This window comes from Abramis brama, assembly GCF_963993115.1.
Source record: "Abramis brama genome assembly, chromosome: 14".
NCBI classification, from domain to species: domain Eukaryota; kingdom Metazoa; phylum Chordata; class Actinopteri; order Cypriniformes; family Leuciscidae; genus Abramis; species Abramis brama.
Window position 1 is genome coordinate 14,150,112 of NC_139976.1, and position 7,087 is coordinate 14,157,198.

General features: G+C 38.9%; 1 long non-coding RNA gene across 1 annotated transcript; it reads left to right on the forward strand.

The window, feature by feature from the left end:
• Positions 1-400: 400 nt before the first annotated feature.
• LOC311096370 lies at positions 401-5,992 on the forward strand. The gene is made up of 3 exons (XR_014609016.1): positions 401-3,290; positions 3,857-3,921; positions 4,135-5,992. It is a non-coding gene; the product is annotated as an uncharacterized lncRNA (long non-coding RNA).
• Positions 5,993-7,087: the final 1,095 nt, after the last annotated feature.

A 7,087-nucleotide genomic window follows, 5' to 3' on the forward strand; every position in this document is an offset into this window, starting at 1 on the left:
GGACAGCTATTTAGTAGTGAAAGCTACGACAGCAACACATACGGGGGTGAGCAATTTGGGAGTGAAGGTAGTGACTTACTAATTATTTGATGATGCTTTATAAAAAAAACTCAACAATGTGCAAATGTCTTTCTTACAGGAGTTCTGGAATACTGCCCACCTGAAGTCTTTACAGAAACTCGATTCCACGCCGTCCCAGCAAACGTCTGGTCTCTAGGAGTGTTGCTGTACGAGTTGTCAAACAAATGTTTTCCTTTCAATAGTGTAACGGAAATCGAACAAGCCAAAGGTACATTTAAGAACCCCGACTTATCCGAATGTGAGTGAATAATGATAACATTGTGAATGAATAATAACACTGATAAACACACGCTTAAAGCAAACGATTTGTACAGAAAGTTAAAGGTTGTAGTGTGTCAGAATTTTATATATAGCTCAACATATAGTGAGATCCATCGCTGTTTTCAAAAATGCCAGGTCACATGGTCATGACTCATGACTAACCAACTCTCTCCTTATTAAAATGTGTACAGACTGCAAGGATCTGATTAGACGGTGTCTAGACCTGGATCCAACTAAACGCCCCAGCTTAGATCAGATGTTAGACCATGAATGGTTTGATTATGATCTAAACCTAGAGTCGAGAATGTGAGGAGATTCACTCGATCAGTTTCAGGTGTGAGGAAGTGTAACAGGCTGAGTTGGATTATTATTTTTTGTCTTAAATTTTGGATTATTTGTAGTGAGATTTTCAAATTTGTGTTCATTGTAATGTTCTTGTTATAGTCAAAGCAGTGTACTGCGTCTTCCGGTTATTGCGTTCACCGGTTGTTGCAATACACAAATACGCACAAAATTCACAAATGCACACACAAAATTTAAAAAGCACAGAAGATTCACAAATGCATACAAAATTCATTAATACACACACAAGACTGTGTGGCCTCCAACGCTATGCGCCCTTTCCATTTAGGTGCCAATCGCCAAAACTATTGGCGATTCTATTCGAAGCAGACAGACTGGCTAAACCGACCGTCTGCTAGCTGTCTCACGTCACCAAGGTCAGATAAATCCCATCACATAGAGCCTCTTTCACCTAGATATCATCATATAGAGACTGTATCTGTTCCCCGAATTAGGACATACAAAAAACTCCTAAACCAATTCAAGGGTACAAATGTAATTATTTATCTAGTGTAAATGATAAATCACGTTTAACATTTGTGCTGGCTACTTTATACAGGCCACCAGGGCACCATAAAGCTCAATTGGAGATGCTTCCAGAGGTCATAGATCCTCTTCTTAATATCATTCATCTTTGTCACTGGGATATGTACTGAAAACTTTTAAGCTGGCTATGATTAAACCGCTTGTTAAAAAAATGCAACTTGATCCTACAGAATTAGTCAATTAGAGGCCGATCTCTAATCTACCTTTTCTGTCAAAGATACTAGAAAAAGCAGTATCTTCACAACTATGTTCCTTTTTAGAAAGAAATGATGCTGTGAGGATTTCCACTTTCCAGTCAGGATTTAGACCGTACCATAGTACTGAGACAGCTCTCATTAGAGTCACAAACGATTTGCTCCTATCATCCGATCGTGGTTGTATCTCTCTATTAGTGTTACTCGATCTTAGTGCTGCATTTGATACTTTTGACCACAACATTCTTTTAAATAGACTCGAAAATTATGTTGGCATTAGTGGAATTGCATTAGCATGGTTTAAATCATACTTATCTGACCGTTATCAGTTTGTAGCAGTTCAGTAGCTTAGTCGGTATAGGGTCTAACATGCATGTTGTCGGTTTAGATGATTTAACGAGTTTAGTAAATTCTTCCTCGCCTATAGCAACGAACGAATCAAATTTTTCCTCAGGGAGACTACAATGCACTACCTGATGCGATACGGTAGTAGACGGTTGCATAGTTATAATTTTCTCCCTGATATTATCAATCTTATAAGCGAAGAAGTTAATAAAGTCATTGCTGCTGTGTTGCTTGGAAACTTCTGGGCTTGAAGCTTTCTTTTTCGTTAGTTTAGCCACCGTTTCAAATAAATACCTAGGGTTATGTTTATTTTCTTCTAATAGGGTTGAAAAATAAGCAGATCTAGCAGCTTTTAAAGCCTCTGTAAGTAATCGAGCTCTCCTTCCATGAAATCCGAAATACCTCTAGTTTTGTTTTCTTCCAGTTGCGCTCCATTTTTCTGGCTGCTCTCTTAAGGGCCCGAGTGTACTCGTTGTACCACGGCGTTGGACTATTTTCTTTAATCTTCTTTAAGCGCAACGGAGCAACTGTGTCTAAAGTGCTGGAAAAGAGAGAGTTAAAAGTTTCTGTTGCAATATCAAGTTCTTCTAAGCTATCTGGGATGCTGAGATGATGAAACTGATTAGGAAGATTATTGATAAAGCAATCTTTAGTGGCAGAAGTGATTGGTCTAACATATTTGAAACACGGAGTCGGCTTTGCAGCCTTGGCTAAATGTAATTTACACAAGACTAGATAATGATCTGAGACGTCATCGCTCTGCTGCAGAATTTCAACGGCATCAACATCTATTCCATGTGATAATATTAGATCTAGAGTATGATTACGACAATGAGTAGGTCCTGACACGTGTTGTCTAACTCCAATTGAGTTTACAATGTCTTTAAATGCCAATCCCAATGCATCTTTTTCATTATCGATGTGTAATAATGCTGTGAAGCTGCTTTGATACAATCTGTATTGTGAAAAGCGCTATATAAATAAAGTTGACTTGACTTGACGTGTATATTAAAATCACCAACAATTAGTACTTTATCTGCAGTCAATATTAATTCTGATAAAAAGTCAGCATATTCTTTGATAAAGTCTTTATGGTGCCCTGATGGCCTGTATACAGTAGCCAGCACAAATCTCAAACGTGATTTATCGTTTATACTATATATTTTTACATTAAGCATCAACACTTTAAAAGAATTATATTTAAATTTATTTCTTAGTGGTTTTGAAAATATCTATCTATATATAGATTAGGTCAGCCGGACCAGGAACACTTCCCATAAATCCTGATGTACTCGTTACATCATAAGAAGAATGGCGTCTACGCTAATATTAGTCTCTCTGTTTATACCGAGGTTTACCGCAGTCCGCCGTATCCAGGCCGTATCCAGATCATCTGACGAAGGACCAGCGCCTGGATGTGACAACGCAGTCCTGAAGTGTCAACCAGTCTCTCCGAAGTGAGGTGGACCCCGGCCGTATCCAGATCAGATGGTGGATCTACTCCTGGACCACGTCACCAAGGTCAGATAAATCCCATCACATAGAGCCGCTTTCACCTAGATATCATCATATAGAGACTGTGTCAGAATTCAGGTTCTGTTCTGTCGCGACCCCAAAGCAACACAGAGAGCGACAGTATAAAAAAGGTGTGTACATGGTGTCAATGGAAGTGTTTTAAAGTTGTTGTTTCTGCACTAGGATGAGGCCTTCATCTTCATCTCGGAAGATCTTGGAGAATTGTGTTGATTGTTTTTTTTTTTCATTGTCAATAGAAATACTTAAGCATCCATTATTTGCAATTTTTTTCCTGTGTATAGCATAGCATGGCGCTAGCATAAATGTATGCTAAATTTAAATTTAAATTTAGGAATATGAGAAGACACTAACGAGGGTGCAGGCCAACTTTGATGCCATAAAAGAGTCCACAGTCAAACTCCAGGAGGACTTTGCTGCCTTGAGAACATACAAGACCAGACTCTGTTCTCTGGAGAGATCCAGAGCTAGTCAAAACTAGTTTTCTTTCAGTACAGCTTTAGGTTCTATATCGTCTTGATCTGGTTGAATTGTCTTGGTATCTCATGTAACAGGTGGCCTTCATATGGTCCATCCTAAAGAAGAGCCCATCACTGCACCTGTGGCCACACAAGAACAGGTGTATATATATATTCTTAATGTACAGGACTAAATATATTTTGTTTTGAAATAGTACATGTATAGGATCTATGATCTACAGTTTTAAAAAAAAAGCATATAAAAAGCTTATTGTTTTTATCTTAACTTCTAGATTGTATTTCTAGTTTTGCTATTGAGAAAAAACTTAAGAACCAATCTCAAATGTCCAACCATATGTTTATGTAATGAACAGGCAAAGTTTGAGATGGAGAGACATGATGATCTGGCCACCATCCAGCGTCTAGAGTGGGAGAGCCAGCTCGTTCTAGAAACCTTGGAGCACATGATGCCCCTGGTGCTAAGGGACTTTAACTACAGCAACCTGGACTAGCTGCGTTACGTGGGAGCTGTATGGAGCTTGAAGAGTCTCAAAGATAAATGCACACACTCATTCACATATGCACACACAGGATACAAAATGCATACAAAATTCAGAAATGCACACAAAATTCATCCCTTACTTTTAAGCACTCATTGTTAATCATATGATTACAGACTATAATCTAGATGTGCTGTGTTTGACAGAAACCTGGCTAAAACCAAACGATTACATTACTTTAAATGAGTCCACCGCGCAAGATTACTGTTATAAACATGAACCTCGTCTGAAAGGCAAAGGGGGAGGAGTTGCTGTAAGTTATTAGCCTGGGTGCCAGCCCGAACCCCGCCCACAACATTTTTTGGTCAGGAAGTTCGGTCTGGACTCGATCCGTTGAGGAGTAATTATGCTCGGCTGCCAGAAGGCCGAGCCAATCAAATTGCCAGGGCGGGCTTTAATCGATGATGGACAGATGATCTGCGGTTACGTAATCACCCACGTCATCAAAGAGCGCTCGATTTGAATTAGTTTACAACAAAGATGACTGCCGCTGGAGAATTGAGATTTCACGAGTTCACACTTACAAATAAGTCAGATAGAATAAATGCGTATATGACGTGCTGTCCGAGGAGAGGGCTGTGGGCTCGGCAACTATTTAACATATTAAACATCACATAGTTACAGGCTAACTTCAGCGCGCATGACACAGTAATATATTTGCATTTACTACAAATGATGGCCGTGAAAGAGACTTAGCATAGGCTACTATTAAACAGTAGCGATAATGTTACGCGCACCAGAATTAAATAATATATTAAGAAGTAATGTTAGGCTAAACAGCGTAGCTTTAAAGAAACATATTAAGAAACAGCGTGACTTACAGATTCAGTTAACATCCAGAGAGTGTTTGATAATTGTTTATTTTTAAACCAAAACCTTTTAAAAATGATATATTTAACGATATCTTTAGCATTTCTCATCCAAACAACGTCAAACTTGGCACTGCACTTACTCGTGCCCGTAGCGAGACACCTGTCAAGTTTGAAATCCATCGGACTAACGGTTCGAGAGATATGTGGTTAACAGACACACAGACAGACAGACGTTCCTGTAATTTATAGATAGATAAGCAATTATCTCTGTGGTTAAAACATTAAAACACAGCATACCAGAGGAAAAGTGTTCAAAAACATTGCATCCACAACAAATATTTCTATTGACTGAATTTGAATATAAAAATGTTGTAACTTCTCAGTAATGATTTCATGTTTAAGTGCTTACCTCCATTATTTTGAATGGCATATTTAATCTAAATGTTTATATCAGAAGTAAAACATAGTTTAAATCATTATTTTATTTATTTAAACTGTTATTTGCGTCAGTTTCACTAAACGGCCCAACGCGCTCGCTGGCGCTGACATTTAAGAAGGGATGGATATTTGCTTCAAGTGACAGGCTTGGTGAGTGAAATTATATTTGTATTATCTTTCTGTATATGTTTAATTTTCTTTAGATTTTCTGTCTAAAAGTGACCAAAAAGACACTTAACTCCAGCTCACCATCGGTGTCGCCAATTCCCTTTGTCTCCAGAATGTGCGTACGCACGGCTCAAAGTTTGCTTAAAGGTGCGCACATTCTCTCGTCAAGTTTGTTTTTTATAGATCGCAACCTTTGCGTGGGAACTGGCGTACGTACGTTTCCAGCCCCGTTTTGTGCGTACGCATGCTTTATAAATGAGACCCCAGGTCTCTACTACATCACCACATTCTAAATAGAACACATAACCAAAGGACACATGAAAATATTGTTTTGATCCTCCATGTCGAGCGGAAGAGGCATTTTTAAGGACCGAGTCATCATCTGATCACCCAATTACCGCTGGCAGGTTGTTATCAAATCAGCGATAATCTGAAACTCAAAGAAAAACATATAAAGACACAAAGACAAATACACATAACGTAACACCAATTCACAAAGTTAACGGAATGCATAGCTGATATAAATATGATTATTGGACAAAAAACGTCCTCACGTAATAACCTAGAATACTGTCTAACACTTGATGGCTGCTCTGTTAAGTCTTCGTCGTCGGTTAGGAACCTGGGTGTGCTCTTTGATACCAATCTTTCATTTGAAAGTCACGTGTCTAGTATCTGCAAAACCGCATTTTTCCATCTTAAAAATATATCTAAATTACGTCATATGCTCTCATTGACAAATGCGGAACAATTAGTTCATGCATTCATGACCTCAAGGCTAGATTATTGTAATGCTCTACTGGGTGGTTGCCCTGCACGCTTCATAAACAAACTACAGCTGGTCCAAAACGCAGCAGCTCGAGTTCTTACCAGAACCAGGAAGTATGTCCATATTAGCCCGGTTCTGTCAACACTGCACTGGCTCCCTATTAAACATGTATAAATGTTAAAATATTGCTGATCACTTACAAAGCACTAAATGGTTTAGCTCCGCAGTACTTGAGCGAGCTCTTAACGCATTACAGTCCTTCACGTCTATTGCGATCTCAAAATTCCGGCCAGTTGATAATGCCTAGAATATCAAAGTCGACTGCTGGCGGGAGATCCTTCTCCTATTTAGCACCAAAACTTTGGAACAGTCTTCCTAACATTGTCCGGGAAGCAGACACACTCTGTCAGTTCAAAGCTAGATTAAAGACACATCTCTTTGACCTAGCATACTCATAACACATTATAGACTTCTATAATTCAATGATTAGGCTGCATAGATTAGGCCAGCCGGAACCGAGAACACTTCCCATAAATCCTGATGTACTCGTTACATCATAAGAAGAATGGCATCTACGCTA